At 63.3% G+C, this 27,507-nt stretch overlaps 28 non-coding genes across 28 annotated transcripts; all 28 read left to right on the forward strand.

Moving 5' to 3' along the window:
- Position 1: 1 nt before the first annotated feature.
- LOC138223596 (U2 spliceosomal RNA) lies at positions 2–192 on the forward strand. The gene has a single exon (XR_011181988.1). It is a non-coding gene; the product is annotated as a U2 spliceosomal RNA (small nuclear RNA).
- Positions 193–1,009: 817 nt separating this feature from the next.
- On the forward strand, positions 1,010–1,200 carry LOC138223597 (U2 spliceosomal RNA). Its single transcript, XR_011181989.1, has one exon. It is a non-coding gene; the product is annotated as a U2 spliceosomal RNA (small nuclear RNA).
- Positions 1,201–2,023: 823 nt separating this feature from the next.
- LOC138223598 (U2 spliceosomal RNA) lies at positions 2,024–2,214 on the forward strand. Its single transcript, XR_011181990.1, has one exon. It is a non-coding gene; the product is annotated as a U2 spliceosomal RNA (small nuclear RNA).
- An 817-nt stretch (positions 2,215–3,031) lies between these two features.
- On the forward strand, positions 3,032–3,222 carry LOC138223599 (U2 spliceosomal RNA). The gene has a single exon (XR_011181991.1). It is a non-coding gene; the product is annotated as a U2 spliceosomal RNA (small nuclear RNA).
- An 819-nt stretch (positions 3,223–4,041) lies between these two features.
- On the forward strand, positions 4,042–4,232 carry LOC138223600 (U2 spliceosomal RNA). Its single transcript, XR_011181992.1, has one exon. It is a non-coding gene; the product is annotated as a U2 spliceosomal RNA (small nuclear RNA).
- An 817-nt stretch (positions 4,233–5,049) lies between these two features.
- On the forward strand, positions 5,050–5,240 carry LOC138223601 (U2 spliceosomal RNA). The gene has a single exon (XR_011181993.1). It is a non-coding gene; the product is annotated as a U2 spliceosomal RNA (small nuclear RNA).
- Positions 5,241–6,057: 817 nt separating this feature from the next.
- On the forward strand, positions 6,058–6,248 carry LOC138223602 (U2 spliceosomal RNA). Its single transcript, XR_011181994.1, has one exon. It is a non-coding gene; the product is annotated as a U2 spliceosomal RNA (small nuclear RNA).
- An 819-nt stretch (positions 6,249–7,067) lies between these two features.
- LOC138223603 (U2 spliceosomal RNA) lies at positions 7,068–7,258 on the forward strand. The gene has a single exon (XR_011181995.1). It is a non-coding gene; the product is annotated as a U2 spliceosomal RNA (small nuclear RNA).
- Positions 7,259–8,075: 817 nt separating this feature from the next.
- Positions 8,076–8,266, forward strand: LOC138223604 (U2 spliceosomal RNA). The gene has a single exon (XR_011181996.1). It is a non-coding gene; the product is annotated as a U2 spliceosomal RNA (small nuclear RNA).
- An 817-nt stretch (positions 8,267–9,083) lies between these two features.
- On the forward strand, positions 9,084–9,274 carry LOC138223605 (U2 spliceosomal RNA). Its single transcript, XR_011181997.1, has one exon. It is a non-coding gene; the product is annotated as a U2 spliceosomal RNA (small nuclear RNA).
- Positions 9,275–10,091: 817 nt separating this feature from the next.
- Positions 10,092–10,282, forward strand: LOC138223606 (U2 spliceosomal RNA). The gene has a single exon (XR_011181998.1). It is a non-coding gene; the product is annotated as a U2 spliceosomal RNA (small nuclear RNA).
- Positions 10,283–11,101: 819 nt separating this feature from the next.
- On the forward strand, positions 11,102–11,292 carry LOC138223607 (U2 spliceosomal RNA). Its single transcript, XR_011181999.1, has one exon. It is a non-coding gene; the product is annotated as a U2 spliceosomal RNA (small nuclear RNA).
- Positions 11,293–12,105: 813 nt separating this feature from the next.
- Positions 12,106–12,296, forward strand: LOC138223608 (U2 spliceosomal RNA). Its single transcript, XR_011182000.1, has one exon. It is a non-coding gene; the product is annotated as a U2 spliceosomal RNA (small nuclear RNA).
- Positions 12,297–13,115: 819 nt separating this feature from the next.
- Positions 13,116–13,306, forward strand: LOC138223609 (U2 spliceosomal RNA). Its single transcript, XR_011182001.1, has one exon. It is a non-coding gene; the product is annotated as a U2 spliceosomal RNA (small nuclear RNA).
- Positions 13,307–14,125: 819 nt separating this feature from the next.
- LOC138223610 (U2 spliceosomal RNA) lies at positions 14,126–14,316 on the forward strand. Its single transcript, XR_011182002.1, has one exon. It is a non-coding gene; the product is annotated as a U2 spliceosomal RNA (small nuclear RNA).
- An 815-nt stretch (positions 14,317–15,131) lies between these two features.
- On the forward strand, positions 15,132–15,322 carry LOC138223611 (U2 spliceosomal RNA). Its single transcript, XR_011182003.1, has one exon. It is a non-coding gene; the product is annotated as a U2 spliceosomal RNA (small nuclear RNA).
- Positions 15,323–16,139: 817 nt separating this feature from the next.
- On the forward strand, positions 16,140–16,330 carry LOC138223612 (U2 spliceosomal RNA). The gene has a single exon (XR_011182004.1). It is a non-coding gene; the product is annotated as a U2 spliceosomal RNA (small nuclear RNA).
- Positions 16,331–17,149: 819 nt separating this feature from the next.
- On the forward strand, positions 17,150–17,340 carry LOC138223613 (U2 spliceosomal RNA). Its single transcript, XR_011182005.1, has one exon. It is a non-coding gene; the product is annotated as a U2 spliceosomal RNA (small nuclear RNA).
- Positions 17,341–18,157: 817 nt separating this feature from the next.
- On the forward strand, positions 18,158–18,348 carry LOC138223614 (U2 spliceosomal RNA). The gene has a single exon (XR_011182006.1). It is a non-coding gene; the product is annotated as a U2 spliceosomal RNA (small nuclear RNA).
- Positions 18,349–19,163: 815 nt separating this feature from the next.
- LOC138223615 (U2 spliceosomal RNA) lies at positions 19,164–19,354 on the forward strand. Its single transcript, XR_011182007.1, has one exon. It is a non-coding gene; the product is annotated as a U2 spliceosomal RNA (small nuclear RNA).
- An 817-nt stretch (positions 19,355–20,171) lies between these two features.
- On the forward strand, positions 20,172–20,362 carry LOC138223616 (U2 spliceosomal RNA). Its single transcript, XR_011182008.1, has one exon. It is a non-coding gene; the product is annotated as a U2 spliceosomal RNA (small nuclear RNA).
- Positions 20,363–21,179: 817 nt separating this feature from the next.
- On the forward strand, positions 21,180–21,370 carry LOC138223617 (U2 spliceosomal RNA). The gene has a single exon (XR_011182009.1). It is a non-coding gene; the product is annotated as a U2 spliceosomal RNA (small nuclear RNA).
- An 816-nt stretch (positions 21,371–22,186) lies between these two features.
- Positions 22,187–22,377, forward strand: LOC138223618 (U2 spliceosomal RNA). Its single transcript, XR_011182010.1, has one exon. It is a non-coding gene; the product is annotated as a U2 spliceosomal RNA (small nuclear RNA).
- Positions 22,378–23,190: 813 nt separating this feature from the next.
- Positions 23,191–23,381, forward strand: LOC138223619 (U2 spliceosomal RNA). Its single transcript, XR_011182011.1, has one exon. It is a non-coding gene; the product is annotated as a U2 spliceosomal RNA (small nuclear RNA).
- An 814-nt stretch (positions 23,382–24,195) lies between these two features.
- Positions 24,196–24,386, forward strand: LOC138223620 (U2 spliceosomal RNA). Its single transcript, XR_011182012.1, has one exon. It is a non-coding gene; the product is annotated as a U2 spliceosomal RNA (small nuclear RNA).
- An 817-nt stretch (positions 24,387–25,203) lies between these two features.
- LOC138223621 (U2 spliceosomal RNA) lies at positions 25,204–25,394 on the forward strand. The gene has a single exon (XR_011182013.1). It is a non-coding gene; the product is annotated as a U2 spliceosomal RNA (small nuclear RNA).
- An 817-nt stretch (positions 25,395–26,211) lies between these two features.
- Positions 26,212–26,402, forward strand: LOC138223622 (U2 spliceosomal RNA). The gene has a single exon (XR_011182014.1). It is a non-coding gene; the product is annotated as a U2 spliceosomal RNA (small nuclear RNA).
- An 815-nt stretch (positions 26,403–27,217) lies between these two features.
- On the forward strand, positions 27,218–27,408 carry LOC138223623 (U2 spliceosomal RNA). The gene has a single exon (XR_011182015.1). It is a non-coding gene; the product is annotated as a U2 spliceosomal RNA (small nuclear RNA).
- Positions 27,409–27,507: the final 99 nt, after the last annotated feature.

Raw genomic sequence — 27,507 nt, forward strand, 5'->3', positions numbered from 1 at the left:
CATCGCTTCTCGGCCTTTTGGCTAAGATCAAGTGTAGTATCTGTTCTTATCAGTTTAATATCTGATACGTCCCCCATCGGGGGACCACATATTAAACGGATTTTTGGAACAGGGAGCTGGATCAGGAGCTTGCTCCGTCCTCTCCACGCATCGGCCCGGTATTGCAGCGCCTCCGGGAGCGGTGCACCACCTTCTCTCAGCGGTGAAAAGACAGACGTAGCTAGCAAGCAAGCAAGCAAGCAAGCAAGCGAGGTGGACTGGAGCTCCTTCTTCTCGGGTCTCGTCTCTCGTCCATCTGTGTGTCTCTCTCTCCCCCTCCCCCTCCCCGTCTCCGTTCCCGTGCTCCCTCTGTGCACTTTCCCGCGTCTCGACTCTCTGGGCAAGCAGGCCGGCCCCCTTTTCGGCTCCCGTGCGTTTTCCCTCCAAAAAACTTAGTTTTTTCAGCCTTTTCCCAGGGAGGCAGGCGTGGCTTTTGTGTGTGTGTGTGTGTGTGTATGTGTGTGTGTGTGTGTGTGTGTGTGTCCCCGTCCTCGCAGGCGGGCCCCTTTCGACAGCCGGGCGGTTTCCCTCCAAAAAACTTAGTATATACACCTTTTCTTCCTTTTTTTCCGGCAGGCGGGCAGGCGCGCGCGTCTGTGTGTGTGTGTGTCCCCGTCCCTCCCGAGAGAGCGCTGCCCCTTGCCTCTGCCCGCAGGTGCCGACGGTCCGCTTTCGCTTGCAGCTCGCTCGGCACAGCTGCTGCTGGTGGGAGGGGCCTAAGCTAAGGAGGCCGGCCGGCTGGCGCCCCCCTGCGGCTGCGGTCGTTGTCGGGCCGTTGACAGGAGATCCAAGAGCAGGGCCCCCGCCCGGGACTGGCGGGCAGGCAGGCGAGCAAGCAGGCAGGCAAGAGAGGGGGAGAGCGGAGTCCGGGCGGCCGGCAGCCGCGTGCGGACCGGGCTCCCGAGGCGTCGGCCTGCGCCGCTGCGCGCCAGCCGGACGCCCGCGCGCCCGCCCAAGGCCGGCGTCGGGCATCGCTTCTCGGCCTTTTGGCTAAGATCAAGTGTAGTATCTGTTCTTATCAGTTTAATATCTGATACGTCCCCCATCGGGGGACCACATATTAAACGGATTTTTGGAACAGGGAGCTGGATCAGGAGCTTGCTCCGTCCTCTCCACGCATCGGCCCGGTATTGCAGCGCCTCCGGGAGCGGTGCACCACCTTCTCTCAGCGGTGAAAAGACAGACGTAGCTAGCAAGCAAGCAAGCAAGCAAGCAAGCGAGGTGGACTGGAGCTCCTTCTTCTCGGGTCTCGTCTCTCGTCCATCTGTGTGTCTCTCTCTCCCCCTCCCCCTCCCCGTCTCCGTTCCCGTGCTCCCTCTGTGCACTTTCCCGCGTCTCGACTCTCTGGGCAAGCAGGCCGGCCCCCTTTTCGGCTCCCGTGCGTTTTCCCTCCAAAAAACTTAGTTTTTTCAGCCTTTTCCCAGGGAGGCAGGCGTGGCTTTTGTGTGTGTGTGTGTGTGTGTGTGTGTATGTGTGTGTGTGTGTGTGTGTGTCCCCGTCCTCGCAGGCGGGCCCCTTTCGACAGCCGGGCGGTTTCCCTCCAAAAAACTTAGTATATACACCTTTTCTTCCTTTTTTTCCGGCAGGCGGGCAGGCGCGCGCGTCTGTGTGTGTGTGTGTCCCCGTCCCTCCCGAGAGAGCGCTGCCCCTTGCCTCTGCCCGCAGGTGCCGACGGTCCGCTTTCGCTTGCAGCTCGCTCGGCACAGCTGCTGCTGGTGGGAGGGGCCTAAGCTAAGGAGGCCGGCCGGCTGGCGCCCCCCTGCGGCTGCGGTCGTTGTCGGGCCGTTGACAGGAGATCCAAGAGCAGGGCCCCCGCCCGGGACTGGCGGGCAGGCAGGCGAGCAAGCAGGCAGGCAAGAGAGGGGGAGAGCGGAGTCCGGGCGGCCGGCAGCCGCGTGCGGACCGGGCTCCCGAGGCGTCGGCCTGCGCCCGCCGCTGCGCGCCAGCCGGACGCCCGCGCGCCCGCCCAAGGCCGGCGTCGGGCATCGCTTCTCGGCCTTTTGGCTAAGATCAAGTGTAGTATCTGTTCTTATCAGTTTAATATCTGATACGTCCCCCATCGGGGGACCACATATTAAACGGATTTTTGGAACAGGGAGCTGGATCAGGAGCTTGCTCCGTCCTCTCCACGCATCGGCCCGGTATTGCAGCGCCTCCGGGAGCGGTGCACCACCTTCTCTCAGCGGTGAAAAGACAGACGTAGCTAGCAAGCAAGCAAGCAAGCAAGCAAGCGAGGTGGACTGGAGCTCCTTCTTCTCGGGTCTCGTCTCTCGTCCATCTGTGTGTCTCTCTCTCCCCCTCCCCCTCCCCGTCTCCGTTCCCGTGCTCCCTCTGTGCACTTTCCCGCGTCTCGACTCTCTGGGCAAGCAGGCCGGCCCCCTTTTCGGCTCCCGTGCGTTTTCCCTCCAAAAAACTTAGTTTTTTCAGCCTTTTCCCAGGGAGGCAGGCGTGGCTTTTGTGTGTGTGTGTGTGTGTGTGTGTGTATGTGTGTGTGTGTGTGTGTGTCCCCGTCCTCGCAGGCGGGCCCCTTTCGACAGCCGGGCGGTTTCCCTCCAAAAAACTTAGTATATACACCTTTTCTTCCTTTTTTTCCGGCAGGCGGGCAGGCGCGCGCGTCTGTGTGTGTGTGTGTCCCCGTCCCTCCCGAGAGAGCGCTGCCCCTTGCCTCTGCCCGCAGGTGCCGACGGTCCGCTTTCGCTTGCAGCTCGCTCGGCACAGCTGCTGCTGGTGGGAGGGGCCTAAGCTAAGGAGGCCGGCCGGCTGGCGCCCCCCTGCGGCTGCGGTCGTTGTCGGGCCGTTGACAGGAGATCCAAGAGCAGGGCCCCCGCCCGGGACTGGCGGGCAGGCAGGCGAGCAAGCAGGCAGGCAAGAGAGGGGGAGAGCGGAGTCCGGGCGGCCGGCAGCCGCGTGCGGACCGGGCTCCCGAGGCGTCGGCCTGCGCCGCTGCGCGCCAGCCGGACGCCCGCGCGCCCGCCCAAGGCCGGCGTCGGGCATCGCTTCTCGGCCTTTTGGCTAAGATCAAGTGTAGTATCTGTTCTTATCAGTTTAATATCTGATACGTCCCCCATCGGGGGACCACATATTAAACGGATTTTTGGAACAGGGAGCTGGATCAGGAGCTTGCTCCGTCCTCTCCACGCATCGGCCCGGTATTGCAGCGCCTCCGGGAGCGGTGCACCACCTTCTCTCAGCGGTGAAAAGACAGACGTAGCTAGCAAGCAAGCAAGCAAGCAAGCAAGCGAGGTGGACTGGAGCTCCTTCTTCTCGGGTCTCGTCTCTCGTCCATCTGTGTGTCTCTCTCTCCCCCTCCCCCTCCCCGTCTCCGTTCCCGTGCTCCCTCTGTGCACTTTCCCGCGTCTCGACTCTCTGGGCAAGCAGGCCGGCCCCCTTTTCGGCTCCCGTGCGTTTTCCCTCCAAAAAACTTAGTTTTTTCAGCCTTTTCCCAGGGAGGCAGGCGTGGCTTTTGTGTGTGTGTGTGTGTGTGTATGTGTGTGTGTGTGTGTGTGTGTGTGTGTCCCCGTCCTCGCAGGCGGGCCCCTTTCGACAGCCGGGCGGTTTCCCTCCAAAAAACTTAGTATATACACCTTTTCTTCCTTTTTTTCCGGCAGGCGGGCAGGCGCGCGCGTCTGTGTGTGTGTGTGTCCCCGTCCCTCCCGAGAGAGCGCTGCCCCTTGCCTCTGCCCGCAGGTGCCGACGGTCCGCTTTCGCTTGCAGCTCGCTCGGCACAGCTGCTGCTGGTGGGAGGGGCCTAAGCTAAGGAGGCCGGCCGGCTGGCGCCCCCCTGCGGCTGCGGTCGTTGTCGGGCCGTTGACAGGAGATCCAAGAGCAGGGCCCCCGCCCGGGACTGGCGGGCAGGCAGGCGAGCAAGCAGGCAGGCAAGAGAGGGGGAGAGCGGAGTCCGGGCGGCCGGCAGCCGCGTGCGGACCGGGCTCCCGAGGCGTCGGCCTGCGCCGCTGCGCGCCAGCCGGACGCCCGCGCGCCCGCCCAAGGCCGGCGTCGGGCATCGCTTCTCGGCCTTTTGGCTAAGATCAAGTGTAGTATCTGTTCTTATCAGTTTAATATCTGATACGTCCCCCATCGGGGGACCACATATTAAACGGATTTTTGGAACAGGGAGCTGGATCAGGAGCTTGCTCCGTCCTCTCCACGCATCGGCCCGGTATTGCAGCGCCTCCGGGAGCGGTGCACCACCTTCTCTCAGCGGTGAAAAGACAGACGTAGCTAGCAAGCAAGCAAGCAAGCAAGCAAGCGAGGTGGACTGGAGCTCCTTCTTCTCGGGTCTCGTCTCTCGTCCATCTGTGTGTCTCTCTCTCCCCCTCCCCCTCCCCGTCTCCGTTCCCGTGCTCCCTCTGTGCACTTTCCCGCGTCTCGACTCTCTGGGCAAGCAGGCCGGCCCCCTTTTCGGCTCCCGTGCGTTTTCCCTCCAAAAAACTTAGTTTTTTCAGCCTTTTCCCAGGGAGGCAGGCGTGGCTTTTGTGTGTGTGTGTGTGTGTGTGTATGTGTGTGTGTGTGTGTGTGTGTGTCCCCGTCCTCGCAGGCGGGCCCCTTTCGACAGCCGGGCGGTTTCCCTCCAAAAAACTTAGTATATACACCTTTTCTTCCTTTTTTTCCGGCAGGCGGGCAGGCGCGCGCGTCTGTGTGTGTGTGTGTCCCCGTCCCTCCCGAGAGAGCGCTGCCCCTTGCCTCTGCCCGCAGGTGCCGACGGTCCGCTTTCGCTTGCAGCTCGCTCGGCACAGCTGCTGCTGGTGGGAGGGGCCTAAGCTAAGGAGGCCGGCCGGCTGGCGCCCCCCTGCGGCTGCGGTCGTTGTCGGGCCGTTGACAGGAGATCCAAGAGCAGGGCCCCCGCCCGGGACTGGCGGGCAGGCAGGCGAGCAAGCAGGCAGGCAAGAGAGGGGGAGAGCGGAGTCCGGGCGGCCGGCAGCCGCGTGCGGACCGGGCTCCCGAGGCGTCGGCCTGCGCCGCTGCGCGCCAGCCGGACGCCCGCGCGCCCGCCCAAGGCCGGCGTCGGGCATCGCTTCTCGGCCTTTTGGCTAAGATCAAGTGTAGTATCTGTTCTTATCAGTTTAATATCTGATACGTCCCCCATCGGGGGACCACATATTAAACGGATTTTTGGAACAGGGAGCTGGATCAGGAGCTTGCTCCGTCCTCTCCACGCATCGGCCCGGTATTGCAGCGCCTCCGGGAGCGGTGCACCACCTTCTCTCAGCGGTGAAAAGACAGACGTAGCTAGCAAGCAAGCAAGCAAGCAAGCAAGCGAGGTGGACTGGAGCTCCTTCTTCTCGGGTCTCGTCTCTCGTCCATCTGTGTGTCTCTCTCTCCCCCTCCCCCTCCCCGTCTCCGTTCCCGTGCTCCCTCTGTGCACTTTCCCGCGTCTCGACTCTCTGGGCAAGCAGGCCGGCCCCCTTTTCGGCTCCCGTGCGTTTTCCCTCCAAAAAACTTAGTTTTTTCAGCCTTTTCCCAGGGAGGCAGGCGTGGCTTTTGTGTGTGTGTGTGTGTGTGTGTGTATGTGTGTGTGTGTGTGTGTGTGTCCCCGTCCTCGCAGGCGGGCCCCTTTCGACAGCCGGGCGGTTTCCCTCCAAAAAACTTAGTATATACACCTTTTCTTCCTTTTTTTCCGGCAGGCGGGCAGGCGCGCGCGTCTGTGTGTGTGTGTGTCCCCGTCCCTCCCGAGAGAGCGCTGCCCCTTGCCTCTGCCCGCAGGTGCCGACGGTCCGCTTTCGCTTGCAGCTCGCTCGGCACAGCTGCTGCTGGTGGGAGGGGCCTAAGCTAAGGAGGCCGGCCGGCTGGCGCCCCCCTGCGGCTGCGGTCGTTGTCGGGCCGTTGACAGGAGATCCAAGAGCAGGGCCCCCGCCCGGGACTGGCGGGCAGGCAGGCGAGCAAGCAGGCAGGCAAGAGAGGGGGAGAGCGGAGTCCGGGCGGCCGGCAGCCGCGTGCGGACCGGGCTCCCGAGGCGTCGGCCTGCGCCGCTGCGCGCCAGCCGGACGCCCGCGCGCCCGCCCAAGGCCGGCGTCGGGCATCGCTTCTCGGCCTTTTGGCTAAGATCAAGTGTAGTATCTGTTCTTATCAGTTTAATATCTGATACGTCCCCCATCGGGGGACCACATATTAAACGGATTTTTGGAACAGGGAGCTGGATCAGGAGCTTGCTCCGTCCTCTCCACGCATCGGCCCGGTATTGCAGCGCCTCCGGGAGCGGTGCACCACCTTCTCTCAGCGGTGAAAAGACAGACGTAGCTAGCAAGCAAGCAAGCAAGCAAGCAAGCGAGGTGGACTGGAGCTCCTTCTTCTCGGGTCTCGTCTCTCGTCCATCTGTGTGTCTCTCTCTCCCCCTCCCCCTCCCCGTCTCCGTTCCCGTGCTCCCTCTGTGCACTTTCCCGCGTCTCGACTCTCTGGGCAAGCAGGCCGGCCCCCTTTTCGGCTCCCGTGCGTTTTCCCTCCAAAAAACTTAGTTTTTTCAGCCTTTTCCCAGGGAGGCAGGCGTGGCTTTTGTGTGTGTGTGTGTGTGTGTGTGTATGTGTGTGTGTGTGTGTGTGTGTGTCCCCGTCCTCGCAGGCGGGCCCCTTTCGACAGCCGGGCGGTTTCCCTCCAAAAAACTTAGTATATACACCTTTTCTTCCTTTTTTTCCGGCAGGCGGGCAGGCGCGCGCGTCTGTGTGTGTGTGTGTCCCCGTCCCTCCCGAGAGAGCGCTGCCCCTTGCCTCTGCCCGCAGGTGCCGACGGTCCGCTTTCGCTTGCAGCTCGCTCGGCACAGCTGCTGCTGGTGGGAGGGGCCTAAGCTAAGGAGGCCGGCCGGCTGGCGCCCCCCTGCGGCTGCGGTCGTTGTCGGGCCGTTGACAGGAGATCCAAGAGCAGGGCCCCCGCCCGGGACTGGCGGGCAGGCAGGCGAGCAAGCAGGCAGGCAAGAGAGGGGGAGAGCGGAGTCCGGGCGGCCGGCAGCCGCGTGCGGACCGGGCTCCCGAGGCGTCGGCCTGCGCCGCTGCGCGCCAGCCGGACGCCCGCGCGCCCGCCCAAGGCCGGCGTCGGGCATCGCTTCTCGGCCTTTTGGCTAAGATCAAGTGTAGTATCTGTTCTTATCAGTTTAATATCTGATACGTCCCCCATCGGGGGACCACATATTAAACGGATTTTTGGAACAGGGAGCTGGATCAGGAGCTTGCTCCGTCCTCTCCACGCATCGGCCCGGTATTGCAGCGCCTCCGGGAGCGGTGCACCACCTTCTCTCAGCGGTGAAAAGACAGACGTAGCTAGCAAGCAAGCAAGCAAGCAAGCAAGCGAGGTGGACTGGAGCTCCTTCTTCTCGGGTCTCGTCTCTCGTCCATCTGTGTGTCTCTCTCTCCCCCTCCCCCTCCCCGTCTCCGTTCCCGTGCTCCCTCTGTGCACTTTCCCGCGTCTCGACTCTCTGGGCAAGCAGGCCGGCCCCCTTTTCGGCTCCCGTGCGTTTTCCCTCCAAAAAACTTAGTTTTTTCAGCCTTTTCCCAGGGAGGCAGGCGTGGCTTTTGTGTGTGTGTGTGTGTGTGTGTGTATGTGTGTGTGTGTGTGTGTGTGTCCCCGTCCTCGCAGGCGGGCCCCTTTCGACAGCCGGGCGGTTTCCCTCCAAAAAACTTAGTATATACACCTTTTCTTCCTTTTTTTCCGGCAGGCGGGCAGGCGCGCGCGTCTGTGTGTGTGTGTGTCCCCGTCCCTCCCGAGAGAGCGCTGCCCCTTGCCTCTGCCCGCAGGTGCCGACGGTCCGCTTTCGCTTGCAGCTCGCTCGGCACAGCTGCTGCTGGTGGGAGGGGCCTAAGCTAAGGAGGCCGGCCGGCTGGCGCCCCCCTGCGGCTGCGGTCGTTGTCGGGCCGTTGACAGGAGATCCAAGAGCAGGGCCCCCGCCCGGGACTGGCGGGCAGGCAGGCGAGCAAGCAGGCAGGCAAGAGAGGGGGAGAGCGGAGTCCGGGCGGCCGGCAGCCGCGTGCGGACCGGGCTCCCGAGGCGTCGGCCTGCGCCGCTGCGCGCCAGCCGGACGCCCGCGCGCCCGCCCAAGGCCGGCGTCGGGCATCGCTTCTCGGCCTTTTGGCTAAGATCAAGTGTAGTATCTGTTCTTATCAGTTTAATATCTGATACGTCCCCCATCGGGGGACCACATATTAAACGGATTTTTGGAACAGGGAGCTGGATCAGGAGCTTGCTCCGTCCTCTCCACGCATCGGCCCGGTATTGCAGCGCCTCCGGGAGCGGTGCACCACCTTCTCTCAGCGGTGAAAAGACAGACGTAGCTAGCAAGCAAGCAAGCAAGCAAGCAAGCGAGGTGGACTGGAGCTCCTTCTTCTCGGGTCTCGTCTCTCGTCCATCTGTGTGTCTCTCTCTCCCCCTCCCCCTCCCCGTCTCCGTTCCCGTGCTCCCTCTGTGCACTTTCCCGCGTCTCGACTCTCTGGGCAAGCAGGCCGGCCCCCTTTTCGGCTCCCGTGCGTTTTCCCTCCAAAAAACTTAGTTTTTTCAGCCTTTTCCCAGGGAGGCAGGCGTGGCTTTTGTGTGTGTGTGTGTGTGTGTGTGTATGTGTGTGTGTGTGTGTGTGTGTCCCCGTCCTCGCAGGCGGGCCCCTTTCGACAGCCGGGCGGTTTCCCTCCAAAAAACTTAGTATATACACCTTTTCTTCCTTTTTTTCCGGCAGGCGGGCAGGCGCGCGCGTCTGTGTGTGTGTGTGTCCCCGTCCCTCCCGAGAGAGCGCTGCCCCTTGCCTCTGCCCGCAGGTGCCGACGGTCCGCTTTCGCTTGCAGCTCGCTCGGCACAGCTGCTGCTGGTGGGAGGGGCCTAAGCTAAGGAGGCCGGCCGGCTGGCGCCCCCCTGCGGCTGCGGTCGTTGTCGGGCCGTTGACAGGAGATCCAAGAGCAGGGCCCCCGCCCGGGACTGGCGGGCAGGCAGGCGAGCAAGCAGGCAGGCAAGAGAGGGGGAGAGCGGAGTCCGGGCGGCCGGCAGCCGCGTGCGGACCGGGCTCCCGAGGCGTCGGCCTGCGCCGCTGCGCGCCAGCCGGACGCCCGCGCGCCCGCCCAAGGCCGGCGTCGGGCATCGCTTCTCGGCCTTTTGGCTAAGATCAAGTGTAGTATCTGTTCTTATCAGTTTAATATCTGATACGTCCCCCATCGGGGGACCACATATTAAACGGATTTTTGGAACAGGGAGCTGGATCAGGAGCTTGCTCCGTCCTCTCCACGCATCGGCCCGGTATTGCAGCGCCTCCGGGAGCGGTGCACCACCTTCTCTCAGCGGTGAAAAGACAGACGTAGCTAGCAAGCAAGCAAGCAAGCAAGCAAGCGAGGTGGACTGGAGCTCCTTCTTCTCGGGTCTCGTCTCTCGTCCATCTGTGTGTCTCTCTCTCCCCCTCCCCCTCCCCGTCTCCGTTCCCGTGCTCCCTCTGTGCACTTTCCCGCGTCTCGACTCTCTGGGCAAGCAGGCCGGCCCCCTTTTCGGCTCCCGTGCGTTTTCCCTCCAAAAAACTTAGTTTTTTCAGCCTTTTCCCAGGGAGGCAGGCGTGGCTTTTGTGTGTGTGTGTGTGTGTGTATGTGTGTGTGTGTGTGTGTGTGTGTGTCCCCGTCCTCGCAGGCGGGCCCCTTTCGACAGCCGGGCGGTTTCCCTCCAAAAAACTTAGTATATACACCTTTTCTTCCTTTTTTTCCGGCAGGCGGGCAGGCGCGCGCGTCTGTGTGTGTGTGTGTCCCCGTCCCTCCCGAGAGAGCGCTGCCCCTTGCCTCTGCCCGCAGGTGCCGACGGTCCGCTTTCGCTTGCAGCTCGCTCGGCACAGCTGCTGCTGGTGGGAGGGGCCTAAGCTAAGGAGGCCGGCCGGCTGGCGCCCCCCTGCGGCTGCGGTCGTTGTCGGGCCGTTGACAGGAGATCCAAGAGCAGGGCCCCCGCCCGGGACTGGCGGGCAGGCAGGCGAGCAAGCAGGCAGGCAAGAGAGGGGGAGAGCGGAGTCCGGGCGGCCGGCAGCCGCGTGCGGACCGGGCTCCCGAGGCGTCGGCCTGCGCCGCTGCGCGCCAGCCGGACGCCCGCGCGCCCGCCCAAGGCCGGCGTCGGGCATCGCTTCTCGGCCTTTTGGCTAAGATCAAGTGTAGTATCTGTTCTTATCAGTTTAATATCTGATACGTCCCCCATCGGGGGACCACATATTAAACGGATTTTTGGAACAGGGAGCTGGATCAGGAGCTTGCTCCGTCCTCTCCACGCATCGGCCCGGTATTGCAGCGCCTCCGGGAGCGGTGCACCACCTTCTCTCAGCGGTGAAAAGACAGACGTAGCTAGCAAGCAAGCAAGCAAGCAAGCAAGCGAGGTGGACTGGAGCTCCTTCTTCTCGGGTCTCGTCTCTCGTCCATCTGTGTGTCTCTCTCTCCCCCTCCCCCTCCCCGTCTCCGTTCCCGTGCTCCCTCTGTGCACTTTCCCGCGTCTCGACTCTCTGGGCAAGCAGGCCGGCCCCCTTTTCGGCTCCCGTGCGTTTTCCCTCCAAAAAACTTAGTTTTTTCAGCCTTTTCCCAGGGAGGCAGGCGTGGCTTTTGTGTGTGTGTGTGTGTGTGTGTGTGTATGTGTGTGTGTGTGTGTGTGTGTCCCCGTCCTCGCAGGCGGGCCCCTTTCGACAGCCGGGCGGTTTCCCTCCAAAAAACTTAGTATATACACCTTTTCTTCCTTTTTTTCCGGCAGGCGGGCAGGCGCGCGCGTCTGTGTGTGTGTGTGTCCCCGTCCCTCCCGAGAGAGCGCTGCCCCTTGCCTCTGCCCGCAGGTGCCGACGGTCCGCTTTCGCTTGCAGCTCGCTCGGCACAGCTGCTGCTGGTGGGAGGGGCCTAAGCTAAGGAGGCCGGCCGGCTGGCGCCCCCCTGCGGCTGCGGTCGTTGTCGGGCCGTTGACAGGAGATCCAAGAGCAGGGCCCCCGCCCGGGACTGGCGGGCAGGCAGGCGAGCAAGCAGGCAGGCAAGAGAGGGGGAGAGCGGAGTCCGGGCGGCCGGCAGCCGCGTGCGGACCGGGCTCCCGAGGCGTCGGCCTGCGCCGCTGCGCGCCAGCCGGACGCCCGCGCGCCCGCCCAAGGCCGGCGTCGGGCATCGCTTCTCGGCCTTTTGGCTAAGATCAAGTGTAGTATCTGTTCTTATCAGTTTAATATCTGATACGTCCCCCATCGGGGGACCACATATTAAACGGATTTTTGGAACAGGGAGCTGGATCAGGAGCTTGCTCCGTCCTCTCCACGCATCGGCCCGGTATTGCAGCGCCTCCGGGAGCGGTGCACCACCTTCTCTCAGCGGTGAAAAGACAGACGTAGCTAGCAAGCAAGCAAGCAAGCAAGCAAGCGAGGTGGACTGGAGCTCCTTCTTCTCGGGTCTCGTCTCTCGTCCATCTGTGTGTCTCTCTCTCCCCCTCCCCCTCCCCGTCTCCGTTCCCGTGCTCCCTCTGTGCACTTTCCCGCGTCTCGACTCTCTGGGCAAGCAGGCCGGCCCCCTTTTCGGCTCCCGTGCGTTTTCCCTCCAAAAAACTTAGTTTTTTCAGCCTTTTCCCAGGGAGGCAGGCGTGGCTTTTGTGTGTGTGTGTGTGTGTGTGTGTGTATGTGTGTGTGTGTGTGTGTGTCCCCGTCCTCGCAGGCGGGCCCCTTTCGACAGCCGGGCGGTTTCCCTCCAAAAAACTTAGTATATACACCTTTTCTTCCTTTTTTTCCGGCAGGCGGGCAGGCGCGCGCGTCTGTGTGTGTGTGTGTCCCCGTCCCTCCCGAGAGAGCGCTGCCCCTTGCCTCTGCCCGCAGGTGCCGACGGTCCGCTTTCGCTTGCAGCTCGCTCGGCACAGCTGCTGCTGGTGGGAGGGGCCTAAGCTAAGGAGGCCGGCCGGCTGGCGCCCCCCTGCGGCTGCGGTCGTTGTCGGGCCGTTGACAGGAGATCCAAGAGCAGGGCCCCCGCCCGGGACTGGCGGGCAGGCAGGCGAGCAAGCAGGCAGGCAAGAGAGGGGGAGAGCGGCGGGCGGCCGGCAGCCGCGTGCGGACCGGGCTCCCGAGGCGTCGGCCTGCGCCGCTGCGCGCCAGCCGGACGCCCGCGCGCCCGCCCAAGGCCGGCGTCGGGCATCGCTTCTCGGCCTTTTGGCTAAGATCAAGTGTAGTATCTGTTCTTATCAGTTTAATATCTGATACGTCCCCCATCGGGGGACCACATATTAAACGGATTTTTGGAACAGGGAGCTGGATCAGGAGCTTGCTCCGTCCTCTCCACGCATCGGCCCGGTATTGCAGCGCCTCCGGGAGCGGTGCACCACCTTCTCTCAGCGGTGAAAAGACAGACGTAGCTAGCAAGCAAGCAAGCAAGCAAGCAAGCGAGGTGGACTGGAGCTCCTTCTTCTCGGGTCTCGTCTCTCGTCCATCTGTGTGTCTCTCTCTCCCCCTCCCCCTCCCCGTCTCCGTTCCCGTGCTCCCTCTGTGCACTTTCCCGCGTCTCGACTCTCTGGGCAAGCAGGCCGGCCCCCTTTTCGGCTCCCGTGCGTTTTCCCTCCAAAAAACTTAGTTTTTTCAGCCTTTTCCCAGGGAGGCAGGCGTGGCTTTTGTGTGTGTGTGTGTGTGTGTGTATGTGTGTGTGTGTGTGTGTGTGTGTGTCCCCGTCCTCGCAGGCGGGCCCCTTTCGACAGCCGGGCGGTTTCCCTCCAAAAAACTTAGTATATACACCTTTTCTTCCTTTTTTTCCGGCAGGCGGGCAGGCGCGCGCGTCTGTGTGTGTGTGTGTCCCCGTCCCTCCCGAGAGAGCGCTGCCCCTTGCCTCTGCCCGCAGGTGCCGACGGTCCGCTTTCGCTTGCAGCTCGCTCGGCACAGCTGCTGCTGGTGGGAGGGGCCTAAGCTAAGGAGGCCGGCCGGCTGGCGCCCCCCTGCGGCTGCGGTCGTTGTCGGGCCGTTGACAGGAGATCCAAGAGCAGGGCCCCCGCCCGGGACTGGCGGGCAGGCAGGCGAGCAAGCAGGCAGGCAAGAGAGGGGGAGAGCGGAGTCCGGGCGGCCGGCAGCCGCGTGCGGACCGGGCTCCCGAGGCGTCGGCCTGCGCCGCTGCGCGCCAGCCGGACGCCCGCGCGCCCGCCCAAGGCCGGCGTCGGGCATCGCTTCTCGGCCTTTTGGCTAAGATCAAGTGTAGTATCTGTTCTTATCAGTTTAATATCTGATACGTCCCCCATCGGGGGACCACATATTAAACGGATTTTTGGAACAGGGAGCTGGATCAGGAGCTTGCTCCGTCCTCTCCACGCATCGGCCCGGTATTGCAGCGCCTCCGGGAGCGGTGCACCACCTTCTCTCAGCGGTGAAAAGACAGACGTAGCTAGCAAGCAAGCAAGCAAGCAAGCAAGCGAGGTGGACTGGAGCTCCTTCTTCTCGGGTCTCGTCTCTCGTCCATCTGTGTGTCTCTCTCTCCCCCTCCCCCTCCCCGTCTCCGTTCCCGTGCTCCCTCTGTGCACTTTCCCGCGTCTCGACTCTCTGGGCAAGCAGGCCGGCCCCCTTTTCGGCTCCCGTGCGTTTTCCCTCCAAAAAACTTAGTTTTTTCAGCCTTTTCCCAGGGAGGCAGGCGTGGCTTTTGTGTGTGTGTGTGTGTGTGTGTGTATGTGTGTGTGTGTGTGTGTGTGTGTCCCCGTCCTCGCAGGCGGGCCCCTTTCGACAGCCGGGCGGTTTCCCTCCAAAAAACTTAGTATATACACCTTTTCTTCCTTTTTTTCCGGCAGGCGGGCAGGCGCGCGCGTCTGTGTGTGTGTGTGTCCCCGTCCCTCCCGAGAGAGCGCTGCCCCTTGCCTCTGCCCGCAGGTGCCGACGGTCCGCTTTCGCTTGCAGCTCGCTCGGCACAGCTGCTGCTGGTGGGAGGGGCCTAAGCTAAGGAGGCCGGCCGGCTGGCGCCCCCCTGCGGCTGCGGTCGTTGTCGGGCCGTTGACAGGAGATCCAAGAGCAGGGCCCCCGCCCGGGACTGGCGGGCAGGCAGGCGAGCAAGCAGGCAGGCAAGAGAGGGGGAGAGCGGAGTCCGGGCGGCCGGCAGCCGCGTGCGGACCGGGCTCCCGAGGCGTCGGCCTGCGCCGCTGCGCGCCAGCCGGACGCCCGCGCGCCCGCCCAAGGCCGGCGTCGGGCATCGCTTCTCGGCCTTTTGGCTAAGATCAAGTGTAGTATCTGTTCTTATCAGTTTAATATCTGATACGTCCCCCATCGGGGGACCACATATTAAACGGATTTTTGGAACAGGGAGCTGGATCAGGAGCTTGCTCCGTCCTCTCCACGCATCGGCCCGGTATTGCAGCGCCTCCGGGAGCGGTGCACCACCTTCTCTCAGCGGTGAAAAGACAGACGTAGCTAGCAAGCAAGCAAGCAAGCAAGCAAGCGAGGTGGACTGGAGCTCCTTCTTCTCGGGTCTCGTCTCTCGTCCATCTGTGTGTCTCTCTCTCCCCCTCCCCCTCCCCGTCTCCGTTCCCGTGCTCCCTCTGTGCACTTTCCCGCGTCTCGACTCTCTGGGCAAGCAGGCCGGCCCCCTTTTCGGCTCCCGTGCGTTTTCCCTCCAAAAAACTTAGTTTTTTCAGCCTTTTCCCAGGGAGGCAGGCGTGGCTTTTGTGTGTGTGTGTGTGTGTATGTGTGTGTGTGTGTGTGTGTGTGTGTCCCCGTCCTCGCAGGCGGGCCCCTTTCGACAGCCGGGCGGTTTCCCTCCAAAAAACTTAGTATATACACCTTTTCTTCCTTTTTTTCCGGCAGGCGGGCAGGCGCGCGCGTCTGTGTGTGTGTGTGTCCCCGTCCCTCCCGAGAGAGCGCTGCCCCTTGCCTCTGCCCGCAGGTGCCGACGGTCCGCTTTCGCTTGCAGCTCGCTCGGCACAGCTGCTGCTGGTGGGAGGGGCCTAAGCTAAGGAGGCCGGCCGGCTGGCGCCCCCCTGCGGCTGCGGTCGTTGTCGGGCCGTTGACAGGAGATCCAAGAGCAGGGCCCCCGCCCGGGACTGGCGGGCAGGCAGGCGAGCAAGCAGGCAGGCAAGAGAGGGGGAGAGCGGAGTCCGGGCGGCCGGCAGCCGCGTGCGGACCGGGCTCCCGAGGCGTCGGCCTGCGCCGCTGCGCGCCAGCCGGACGCCCGCGCGCCCGCCCAAGGCCGGCGTCGGGCATCGCTTCTCGGCCTTTTGGCTAAGATCAAGTGTAGTATCTGTTCTTATCAGTTTAATATCTGATACGTCCCCCATCGGGGGACCACATATTAAACGGATTTTTGGAACAGGGAGCTGGATCAGGAGCTTGCTCCGTCCTCTCCACGCATCGGCCCGGTATTGCAGCGCCTCCGGGAGCGGTGCACCACCTTCTCTCAGCGGTGAAAAGACAGACGTAGCTAGCAAGCAAGCAAGCAAGCAAGCAAGCGAGGTGGACTGGAGCTCCTTCTTCTCGGGTCTCGTCTCTCGTCCATCTGTGTGTCTCTCTCTCCCCCTCCCCCTCCCCGTCTCCGTTCCCGTGCTCCCTCTGTGCACTTTCCCGCGTCTCGACTCTCTGGGCAAGCAGGCCGGCCCCCTTTTCGGCTCCCGTGCGTTTTCCCTCCAAAAAACTTAGTTTTTTCAGCCTTTTCCCAGGGAGGCAGGCGTGGCTTTTGTGTGTGTGTGTGTGTGTGTGTATGTGTGTGTGTGTGTGTGTGTGTGTCCCCGTCCTCGCAGGCGGGCCCCTTTCGACAGCCGGGCGGTTTCCCTCCAAAAAACTTAGTATATACACCTTTTCTTCCTTTTTTTCCGGCAGGCGGGCAGGCGCGCGCGTCTGTGTGTGTGTGTGTCCCCGTCCCTCCCGAGAGAGCGCTGCCCCTTGCCTCTGCCCGCAGGTGCCGACGGTCCGCTTTCGCTTGCAGCTCGCTCGGCACAGCTGCTGCTGGTGGGAGGGGCCTAAGCTAAGGAGGCCGGCCGGCTGGCGCCCCCCTGCGGCTGCGGTCGTTGTCGGGCCGTTGACAGGAGATCCAAGAGCAGGGCCCCCGCCCGGGACTGGCGGGCAGGCAGGCGAGCAAGCAGGCAGGCAAGAGAGGGGGAGAGCGGAGTCCGGGCGGCCGGCAGCCGCGTGCGGACCGGGCTCCCGAGGCGTCGGCCTGCGCCGCTGCGCGCCAGCCGGACGCCCGCGCGCCCGCCCAAGGCCGGCGTCGGGCATCGCTTCTCGGCCTTTTGGCTAAGATCAAGTGTAGTATCTGTTCTTATCAGTTTAATATCTGATACGTCCCCCATCGGGGGACCACATATTAAACGGATTTTTGGAACAGGGAGCTGGATCAGGAGCTTGCTCCGTCCTCTCCACGCATCGGCCCGGTATTGCAGCGCCTCCGGGAGCGGTGCACCACCTTCTCTCAGCGGTGAAAAGACAGACGTAGCTAGCAAGCAAGCAAGCAAGCAAGCAAGCGAGGTGGACTGGAGCTCCTTCTTCTCGGGTCTCGTCTCTCGTCCATCTGTGTGTCTCTCTCTCCCCCTCCCCCTCCCCGTCTCCGTTCCCGTGCTCCCTCTGTGCACTTTCCCGCGTCTCGACTCTCTGGGCAAGCAGGCCGGCCCCCTTTTCGGCTCCCGTGCGTTTTCCCTCCAAAAAACTTAGTTTTTTCAGCCTTTTCCCAGGGAGGCAGGCGTGGCTTTTGTGTGTGTGTGTGTGTGTGTGTGTGTATGTGTGTGTGTGTGTGTGTGTGTCCCCGTCCTCGCAGGCGGGCCCCTTTCGACAGCCGGGCGGTTTCCCTCCAAAAAACTTAGTATATACACCTTTTCTTCCTTTTTTTCCGGCAGGCGGGCAGGCGCGCGCGTCTGTGTGTGTGTGTGTCCCCGTCCCTCCCGAGAGAGCGCTGCCCCTTGCCTCTGCCCGCAGGTGCCGACGGTCCGCTTTCGCTTGCAGCTCGCTCGGCACAGCTGCTGCTGGTGGGAGGGGCCTAAGCTAAGGAGGCCGGCCGGCTGGCGCCCCCCTGCGGCTGCGGTCGTTGTCGGGCCGTTGACAGGAGATCCAAGAGCAGGGCCCCCGCCCGGGACTGGCGGGCAGGCAGGCGAGCAAGCAGGCAGGCAAGAGAGGGGGAGAGCGGAGTCCGGGCGGCCGGCAGCCGCGTGCGGACCGGGCTCCCGAGGCGTCGGCCTGCGCCGCTGCGCGCCAGCCGGACGCCCGCGCGCCCGCCCAAGGCCGGCGTCGGGCATCGCTTCTCGGCCTTTTGGCTAAGATCAAGTGTAGTATCTGTTCTTATCAGTTTAATATCTGATACGTCCCCCATCGGGGGACCACATATTAAACGGATTTTTGGAACAGGGAGCTGGATCAGGAGCTTGCTCCGTCCTCTCCACGCATCGGCCCGGTATTGCAGCGCCTCCGGGAGCGGTGCACCACCTTCTCTCAGCGGTGAAAAGACAGACGTAGCTAGCAAGCAAGCAAGCAAGCAAGCAAGCGAGGTGGACTGGAGCTCCTTCTTCTCGGGTCTCGTCTCTCGTCCATCTGTGTGTCTCTCTCTCCCCCTCCCCCTCCCCGTCTCCGTTCCCGTGCTCCCTCTGTGCACTTTCCCGCGTCTCGACTCTCTGGGCAAGCAGGCCGGCCCCCTTTTCGGCTCCCGTGCGTTTTCCCTCCAAAAAACTTAGTTTTTTCAGCCTTTTCCCAGGGAGGCAGGCGTGGCTTTTGTGTGTGTGTGTGTGTGTGTGTGTATGTGTGTGTGTGTGTGTGTGTGTCCCCGTCCTCGCAGGCGGGCCCCTTTCGACAGCCGGGCGGTTTCCCTCCAAAAAACTTAGTATATACACCTTTTCTTCCTTTTTTTCCGGCAGGCGGGCAGGCGCGCGCGTCTGTGTGTGTGTGTGTCCCCGTCCCTCCCGAGAGAGCGCTGCCCCTTGCCTCTGCCCGCAGGTGCCGACGGTCCGCTTTCGCTTGCAGCTCGCTCGGCACAGCTGCTGCTGGTGGGAGGGGCCTAAGCTAAGGAGGCCGGCCGGCTGGCGCCCCCCTGCGGCTGCGGTCGTTGTCGGGCCGTTGACAGGAGATCCAAGAGCAGGGCCCCCGCCCGGGACTGGCGGGCAGGCAGGCGAGCAAGCAGGCAGGCAAGAGAGGGGGAGAGCGGAGTCCGGGCGGCCGGCAGCCGCGTGCGGACCGGGCTCCCGAGGCGTCGGCCTGCGCCGCTGCGCGCCAGCCGGACGCCCGCGCGCCCGCCCAAGGCCGGCGTCGGGCATCGCTTCTCGGCCTTTTGGCTAAGATCAAGTGTAGTATCTGTTCTTATCAGTTTAATATCTGATACGTCCCCCATCGGGGGACCACATATTAAACGGATTTTTGGAACAGGGAGCTGGATCAGGAGCTTGCTCCGTCCTCTCCACGCATCGGCCCGGTATTGCAGCGCCTCCGGGAGCGGTGCACCACCTTCTCTCAGCGGTGAAAAGACAGACGTAGCTAGCAAGCAAGCAAGCAAGCAAGCAAGCGAGGTGGACTGGAGCTCCTTCTTCTCGGGTCTCGTCTCTCGTCCATCTGTGTGTCTCTCTCTCCCCCTCCCCCTCCCCGTCTCCGTTCCCGTGCTCCCTCTGTGCACTTTCCCGCGTCTCGACTCTCTGGGCAAGCAGGCCGGCCCCCTTTTCGGCTCCCGTGCGTTTTCCCTCCAAAAAACTTAGTTTTTTCAGCCTTTTCCCAGGGAGGCAGGCGTGGCTTTTGTGTGTGTGTGTGTGTGTGTGTGTGTATGTGTGTGTGTGTGTGTGTCCCCGTCCTCGCAGGCGGGCCCCTTTCGACAGCCGGGCGGTTTCCCTCCAAAAAACTTAGTATATACACCTTTTCTTCCTTTTTTTCCGGCAGGCGGGCAGGCGCGCGCGTCTGTGTGTGTGTGTGTCCCCGTCCCTCCCGAGAGAGCGCTGCCCCTTGCCTCTGCCCGCAGGTGCCGACGGTCCGCTTTCGCTTGCAGCTCGCTCGGCACAGCTGCTGCTGGTGGGAGGGGCCTAAGCTAAGGAGGCCGGCCGGCTGGCGCCCCCCTGCGGCTGCGGTCGTTGTCGGGCCGTTGACAGGAGATCCAAGAGCAGGGCCCCCGCCCGGGACTGGCGGGCAGGCAGGCGAGCAAGCAGGCAGGCAAGAGAGGGGGAGAGCGGAGTCCGGGCGGCCGGCAGCCGCGTGCGGACCGGGCTCCCGAGGCGTCGGCCTGCGCCGCTGCGCGCCAGCCGGACGCCCGCGCGCCCGCCCAAGGCCGGCGTCGGGCATCGCTTCTCGGCCTTTTGGCTAAGATCAAGTGTAGTATCTGTTCTTATCAGTTTAATATCTGATACGTCCCCCATCGGGGGACCACATATTAAACGGATTTTTGGAACAGGGAGCTGGATCAGGAGCTTGCTCCGTCCTCTCCACGCATCGGCCCGGTATTGCAGCGCCTCCGGGAGCGGTGCACCACCTTCTCTCAGCGGTGAAAAGACAGACGTAGCTAGCAAGCAAGCAAGCAAGCAAGCAAGCGAGGTGGACTGGAGCTCCTTCTTCTCGGGTCTCGTCTCTCGTCCATCTGTGTGTCTCTCTCTCCCCCTCCCCCTCCCCGTCTCCGTTCCCGTGCTCCCTCTGTGCACTTTCCCGCGTCTCGACTCTCTGGGCAAGCAGGCCGGCCCCCTTTTCGGCTCCCGTGCGTTTTCCCTCCAAAAAACTTAGTTTTTTCAGCCTTTTCCCAGGGAGGCAGGCGTGGCTTTTGTGTGTGTGTGTGTGTGTATGTGTGTGTGTGTGTGTGTGTGTGTGTCCCCGTCCTCGCAGGCGGGCCCCTTTCGACAGCCGGGCGGTTTCCCTCCAAAAAACTTAGTATATACACCTTTTCTTCCTTTTTTTCCGGCAGGCGGGCAGGCGCGCGCGTCTGTGTGTGTGTGTGTCCCCGTCCCTCCCGAGAGAGCGCTGCCCCTTGCCTCTGCCCGCAGGTGCCGACGGTCCGCTTTCGCTTGCAGCTCGCTCGGCACAGCGCTGCTGCTGGTGGGAGGGGCCTAAGCTAAGGAGGCCGGCCGGCTGGCGCCCCCCTGCGGCTGCGGTCGTTGTCGGGCCGTTGACAGGAGATCCAAGAGCAGGGCCCCCGCCCGGGACTGGCGGGCAGGCAGGCGAGCAAGCAGGCAGGCAAGAGAGGGGGAGAGCGGAGTCCGGGCGGCCGGCAGCCGCGTGCGGACCGGGCTCCCGAGGCGTCGGCCTGCGCCGCTGCGCGCCAGCCGGACGCCCGCGCGCCCGCCCAAGGCCGGCGTCGGGCATCGCTTCTCGGCCTTTTGGCTAAGATCAAGTGTAGTATCTGTTCTTATCAGTTTAATATCTGATACGTCCCCCATCGGGGGACCACATATTAAACGGATTTTTGGAACAGGGAGCTGGATCAGGAGCTTGCTCCGTCCTCTCCACGCATCGGCCCGGTATTGCAGCGCCTCCGGGAGCGGTGCACCACCTTCTCTCAGCGGTGAAAAGACAGACGTAGCTAGCAAGCAAGCAAGCAAGCAAGCAAGCGAGGTGGACTGGAGCTCCTTCTTCTCGGGTCTCGTCTCTCGTCCATCTGTGTGTCTCTCTCTCCCCCTCCCCCTCCCCGTCTCCGTTCCCGTGCTCCCTCTGTGCACTTTCCCGCGTCTCGACTCTCTGGGCAAGCAGGCCGGCCCCCTTTTCGGCTCCCGTGCGTTTTCCCTCCAAAAAACTTAGTTTTTTCAGCCTTTTCCCAGGGAGGCAGGCGTGGCTTTTGTGTGTGTGTGTGTGTGTGTGTGTATGTGTGTGTGTGTGTGTGTGTGTCCCCGTCCTCGCAGGCGGGCCCCTTTCGACAGCCGGGCGGTTTCCCTCCAAAAAACTTAGTATATACACCTTTTCTTCCTTTTTTTCCGGCAGGCGGGCAGGCGCGCGCGTCTGTGTGTGTGTGTGTCCCCGTCCCTCCCGAGAGAGCGCTGCCCCTTGCCTCTGCCCGCAGGTGCCGACGGTCCGCTTTCGCTTGCAGCTCGCTCGGCACAGCTGCTGCTGGTGGGAGGGGCCTAAGCTAAGGAGGCCGGCCGGCTGGCGCCCCCCTGCGGCTGCGGTCGTTGTCGGGCCGTTGACAGGAGATCCAAGAGCAGGGCCCCCGCCCGGGACTGGCGGGCAGGCAGGCGAGCAAGCAGGCAGGCAAGAGAGGGGGAGAGCGGAGTCCGGGCGGCCGGCAGCCGCGTGCGGACCGGGCTCCCGAGGCGTCGGCCTGCGCCGCTGCGCGCCAGCCGGACGCCCGCGCGCCCGCCCAAGGCCGGCGTCGGGCATCGCTTCTCGGCCTTTTGGCTAAGATCAAGTGTAGTATCTGTTCTTATCAGTTTAATATCTGATACGTCCCCCATCGGGGGACCACATATTAAACGGATTTTTGGAACAGGGAGCTGGATCAGGAGCTTGCTCCGTCCTCTCCACGCATCGGCCCGGTATTGCAGCGCCTCCGGGAGCGGTGCACCACCTTCTCTCAGCGGTGAAAAGACAGACGTAGCTAGCAAGCAAGCAAGCAAGCAAGCAAGCGAGGTGGACTGGAGCTCCTTCTTCTCGGGTCTCGTCTCTCGTCCATCTGTGTGTCTCTCTCTCCCCCTCCCCCTCCCCGTCTCCGTTCCCGTGCTCCCTCTGTGCACTTTCCCGCGTCTCGACTCTCTGGGCAAGCAGGCCGGCCCCCTTTTCGGCTCCCGTGCGTTTTCCCTCCAAAAAACTTAGTTTTTTCAGCCTTTTCCCAGGGAGGCAGGCGTGGCTTTGTGTGTGTGTGTGTGTGTGTGTGTATGTGTGTGTGTGTGTGTGTGTGTCCCCGTCCTCGCAGGCGGGCCCCTTTCGACAGCCGGGCGGTTTCCCTCCAAAAAACTTAGTATATACACCTTTTCTTCCTTTTTTTCCGGCAGGCGGGCAGGCGCGCGCGTCTGTGTGTGTGTGTGTCCCCGTCCCTCCCGAGAGAGCGCTGCCCCTTGCCTCTGCCCGCAGGTGCCGACGGTCCGCTTTCGCTTGCAGCTCGCTCGGCACAGCTGCTGCTGGTGGGAGGGGCCTAAGCTAAGGAGGCCGGCCGGCTGGCGCCCCCCTGCGGCTGCGGTCGTTGTCGGGCCGTTGACAGGAGATCCAAGAGCAGGGCCCCCGCCCGGGACTGGCGGGCAGGCAGGCGAGCAAGCAGGCAGGCAAGAGAGGGGGAGAGCGGAGTCCGGGCGGCCGGCAGCCGCGTGCGGACCGGGCTCCCGAGGCGTCGGCCTGCGCCGCTGCGCGCCAGCCGGACGCCCGCGCGCCCGCCCAAGGCCGGCGTCGGGCATCGCTTCTCGGCCTTTTGGCTAAGATCAAGTGTAGTATCTGTTCTTATCAGTTTAATATCTGATACGTCCCCCATCGGGGGACCACATATTAAACGGATTTTTGGAACAGGGAGCTGGATCAGGAGCTTGCTCCGTCCTCTCCACGCATCGGCCCGGTATTGCAGCGCCTCCGGGAGCGGTGCACCACCTTCTCTCAGCGGTGAAAAGACAGACGTAGCTAGCAAGCAAGCAAGCAAGCAAGCAAGCGAGGTGGACTGGAGCTCCTTCTTCTCGGGTCTCGTCTCTCGTCCATCTGTGTGTCTCTCTCTCCCCCTCCCCCTCCCCGTCTCCGTTCCCGTGCTCCCTCTGTGCACTTTCCCGCGTCTCGACTCTCTGGGCAAGCAGGCCGGCCCCCTTTTCGGCTCCCGTGCGTTTTCCCTCCAAAAAACTTAGTTTTTTCAGCCTTTTCCCAGGGAGGCAGGCGTGGCTTTTGTGTGTGTGTGTGTGTGTGTGTGTATGTGTGTGTGTGTGTGTGTCCCCGTCCTCGCAGGCGGGCCCCTTTCGACAGCCGGGCGGTTTCCCTCCAAAAAACTTAGTATATACACCTTTTCTTCCTTTTTTTCCGGCAGGCGGGCAGGCGCGCGCGTCTGTGTGTGTGTGTGTCCCCGTCCCTCCCGAGAGAGCGCTGCCCCTTGCCTCTGCCCGCAGGTGCCGACGGTCCGCTTTCGCTTGCAGCTCGCTCGGCACAGCTGCTGCTGGTGGGAGGGGCCTAAGCTAAGGAGGCCGGCCGGCTGGCGCCCCCCTGCGGCTGCGGTCGTTGTCGGGCCGTTGACAGGAGATCCAAGAGCAGGGCCCCCGCCCGGGACTGGCGGGCAGGCAGGCGAGCAAGCAGGCAGGCAAGAGAGGGGGAGAGCGGAGTCCGGGCGGCCGGCAGCCGCGTGCGGACCGGGCTCCCGAGGCGTCGGCCTGCGCCGCTGCGCGCCAGCCGGACGCCCGCGCGCCCGCCCAAGGCCGGCGTCGGGCATCGCTTCTCGGCCTTTTGGCTAAGATCAAGTGTAGTATCTGTTCTTATCAGTTTAATATCTGATACGTCCCCCATCGGGGGACCACATATTAAACGGATTTTTGGAACAGGGAGCTGGATCAGGAGCTTGCTCCGTCCTCTCCACGCATCGGCCCGGTATTGCAGCGCCTCCGGGAGCGGTGCACCACCTTCTCTCAGCGGTGAAAAGACAGACGTAGCTAGCAAGCAAGCAAGCAAGCAAGCAAGCGAGGTGGACTGGAGCTCCTTCTTCTCGGGTCTCGTCTCTCGTCCATCTGTGTGTCTCTCTCTCCCCCTCCCCCTCCCCGTCTCCGTTCCCGTGCTCCCTCTGTGCACTTTCCCGCGTCTCGACTCTCTGGGCAAGCAGGCCGGCCCCCTTTTCGGCTCCCGTGCGTTTTCCCTCCAAAAAACTTAGTTTTTTCAGCCTTTTCCCAGGGAGGCAGGCGTGGCTTTTGTGTGTGTGTGTGTGTGTGTATGTGTTGTGTGTGTGTGTGTGTGTCCCCGTCCTCGCAGGCGGGCCCCTTTCGACAGCCGGGCGGTTTCCCTCCAAAAAACTTAGTATATACACCTTTTCTTCCTTTTTTTCCGGCAGGCGGGCAGGCGCGCGCGTCTGTGTGTGTGTGTGTCCCCGTCCCTCCCGAGAGAGCGCTGCCCCTTGCCTCTGCCCGCAGGTGCCGACGGTCCGCTTTCGCTTGCAGCTCGCTCGGCACAGCTGCTGCTGGTGGGAGGGGCCTAAGCTAAGGAGGCCGGCCGGCTGGCGCCCCCCTGCGGCTGCGGTCGTTGTCGGGCCGTTGACAGGAGATCCAAGAGCAGGGCCCCCGCCCGGGACTGGCGGGCAGGCAGGCGAGCAAGCAGGCAGGCAAGAGAGGGGGAGAGCGGAGTCCGGGCGGCCGGCAGCCGCGTGCGGACCGGGCTCCCGAGGCGTCGGCCTGCGCCGCTGCGCGCCAGCCGGACGCCCGCGCGCCCGCCCAAGGCCGGCGTCGGGCATCGCTTCTCGGCCTTTTGGCTAAGATCAAGTGTAGTATCTGTTCTTATCAGTTTAATATCTGATACGTCCCCCATCGGGGGACCACATATTAAACGGATTTTTGGAACAGGGAGCTGGATCAGGAGCTTGCTCCGTCCTCTCCACGCATCGGCCCGGTATTGCAGCGCCTCCGGGAGCGGTGCACCACCTTCTCTCAGCGGTGAAAAGACAGACGTAGCTAGCAAGCAAGCAAGCAAGCAAGCAAGCGAGGTGGACTGGAGCTCCTTCTTCTCGGGTCTCGTCTCTCGTCCATCTGTGTGTCTCTCTCTCCCCCTCCCCCTCCCCGTCTCCGTTCCCGTGCTCCCTCTGTGCACTTTCCCGCGTCTCGACTCTCTGGGCAAGCAGGCCGGCCCCCTTTTCGGCTCCCGTGCGTTTTCCCTCCAAAAAACTTAGTTTTTTCAGCCTTTTCCCAGGGAGGCAGGCGTGGCTTTTGTGTGTGTGTGTGTGTGTGTGTGTATGTGTGTGTGTGTGTGTGTGTGTCCCCGTCCTCGCAGGCGGGCCCCTTTCGACAGCCGGGCGGTTTCCCTCCAAAAAACTTAGTATATACACCTTTTCTTCCTTTTTTTCCGGCAGGCGGGCAGGCGCGCGCGTCTGTGTGTGTGTGTGTCCCCGTCCCTCCCGAGAGAGCGCTGCCCCTTGCCTCTGCCCGCAGGTGCCGACGGTCCGCTTTCGCTTGCAGCTCGCTCGGCACAGCTGCTGCTGGTGGGAGGGGCCTAAGCTAAGGAGGCCGGCCGGCTGGCGCCCCCCTGCGGCTGCGGTCGTTGTCGGGCCGTTGACAGGAGATCCAAGAGCAGGGCCCCCGCCCGGGACTGGCGGGCAGGCAGGCGAGCAAGCAGGCAGGCAAGAGAGGGGGAGAGCGGAGTCCGGGCGGCCGGCAGCCGCGTGCGGACCGGGCTCCCGAGGCGTCGGCCTGCGCCGCTGCGCGCCAGCCGGACGCCCGCGCGCCCGCCCAAGGCCGGCGTCGGGCATCGCTTCTCGGCCTTTTGGCTAAGATCAAGTGTAGTATCTGTTCTTATCAGTTTAATATCTGATACGTCCCCCATCGGGGGACCACATATTAAACGGATTTTTGGAACAGGGAGCTGGATCAGGAGCTTGCTCCGTCCTCTCCACGCATCGGCCCGGTATTGCAGCGCCTCCGGGAGCGGTGCACCACCTTCTCTCAGCGGTGAAAAGACAGACGTAGCTAGCAAGCAAGCAAGCAAGCAAGCAAGCGAGGTGGACTGGAGCTCCTTCTTCTCGGGTCTCGTCTCTCGTCCATCTGTGTGTCTCTCTCTCCCCCTCCCCCTCCCCGTCTCCGTTCCCGTGCTCCCTCTGTGCACTTTCCCGCGTCTCGACTCTCTGGGCAAGCAGGCCGGCCCCCTTTTCGGCTCCCGTGCGTTTTCCCTCCAAAAAACTTAGTTTTTTCAGCCTTTTCCCAGGGAGGCAGGCGTGGCTTTTGTGTGTGTGTGTGTGTGTGTGTGTATGTGTGTGTGTGTGTGTGTGTGTCCCCGTCCTCGCAGGCGGGCCCCTTTCGACAGCCGGGCGGTTTCCCTCCAAAAAACTTAGTATATACACCTTTTCTTCCTTTTTTTCCGGCAGGCGGGCAGGCGCGCGCGTCTGTGTGTGTGTGTGTCCCCGTCCCTCCCGAGAGAGCGCTGCCCCTTGCCTCTGCCCGCAGGTGCCGACGGTCCGCTTTCGCTTGCAGCTCGCTCGGCACAGCTGCTGCTGGTGGGAGGGGCCTAAGCTAAGGAGGCCGGCCGGCTGGCGCCCCCCTGCGGCTGCGGTCGTTGTCGGGCCGTTGACAGGAGATCCAAGAGCAGGGCCCCCGCCCGGGACTGGCGGGCAGGCAGGCGAGCAAGCAGGCAGGCAAGAGAGGGGGAGAGCGGAGTCCGGGCGGCCGGCAGCCGCGTGCGGACCGGGCTCCCGAGGCGTCGGCCTGCGCCGCTGCGCGCCAGCCGGACGCCCGCGCGCCCGCCCAAGGCCGGCGTCGGGCATCGCTTCTCGGCCTTTTGGCTAAGATCAAGTGTAGTATCTGTTCTTATCAGTTTAATATCTGATACGTCCCCCATCGGGGGACCACATATTAAACGGATTTTTGGAACAGGGAGCTGGATCAGGAGCTTGCTCCGTCCTCTCCACGCATCGGCCCGGTATTGCAGCGCCTCCGGGAGCGGTGCACCACCTTCTCTCAGCGGTGAAAAGACAGACGTAGCTAGCAAGCAAGCAAGCAAGCAAGCAAGCGAGGTGGACTGGAGCTCCTTCTTCTCGGGTCTCGTCTCTCGTCCATCTGTGTGTCTCTCTCTCCCCCTCCCCCTCCCCGTCTCCGTTCCCGTGCTCCCTCTGTGCACTTTCCCGCGTCTCGACTCTCTGGGCAAGCAGGCCGGCCCCCTTTTCGGCTCCCGTGCGTTTTCCCTCCAAAAAACTTAGTTTTTTCAGCCTTTTCCCAGGGAGGCAGGCGTGGCTTTTGTGTGTGTGTGTGTGTGTGTGTATGTGTGTGTGTGTGTGTGTGTGTCCCCGTCCTCGCAGGCGGGCCCCTTTCGACAGCCGGGCGGTTTCCCTCCAAAAAACTTAGTATATACACCTTTTCTTCCTTTTTTTCCGGCAGGCGGGCAGGCGCGCGCGTCTGTGTGTGTGTGTGTCCCCGTCCCTCCCGAGAGAGCGCTGCCCCTTGCCTCTGCCCGCAGGTGCCGACGGTCCGCTTTCGCTTGCAGCTCGCTCGGCACAGCTGCTGCTGGTGGGAGGGGCCTAAGCTAAGGAGGCCGGCCGGCTGGCGCCCCCCTGCGGCTGCGGTCGTTGTCGGGCCGTTGACAGGAGATCCAAGAGCAGGGCCCCCGCCCGGGACTGGCGGGCAGGCAGGCGAGCAAGCAGGCAGGCAAGAGAGGGGGAGAGCGGAGTCCGGGCGGCCGGCAGCCGCGTGCGGACCGGGCTCCCGAGGCGTCGGCCTGCGCCGCTGCGCGCCAGCCGGACGCCCGCGCGCCCGCCCAAGGCCGGCGTCGGGCATCGCTTCTCGGCCTTTTGGCTAAGATCAAGTGTAGTATCTGTTCTTATCAGTTTAATATCTGATACGTCCCCCATCGGGGGACCACATATTAAACGGATTTTTGGAACAGGGAGCTGGATCAGGAGCTTGCTCCGTCCTCTCCACGCATCGGCCCGGTATTGCAGCGCCTCCGGGAGCGGTGCACCACCTTCTCTCAGCGGTGAAAAGACAGACGTAGCTAGCAAGCAAGCAAGCAAGCAAGCAAGCGAGGTGGACTGGAGCTCCTTCTTCTCGGGTCTCGTCTCTCGT

This window comes from Lepisosteus oculatus, chromosome 16, assembly GCF_040954835.1.
Source record: "Lepisosteus oculatus isolate fLepOcu1 chromosome 16, fLepOcu1.hap2, whole genome shotgun sequence".
NCBI classification, from domain to species: domain Eukaryota; kingdom Metazoa; phylum Chordata; class Actinopteri; order Semionotiformes; family Lepisosteidae; genus Lepisosteus; species Lepisosteus oculatus.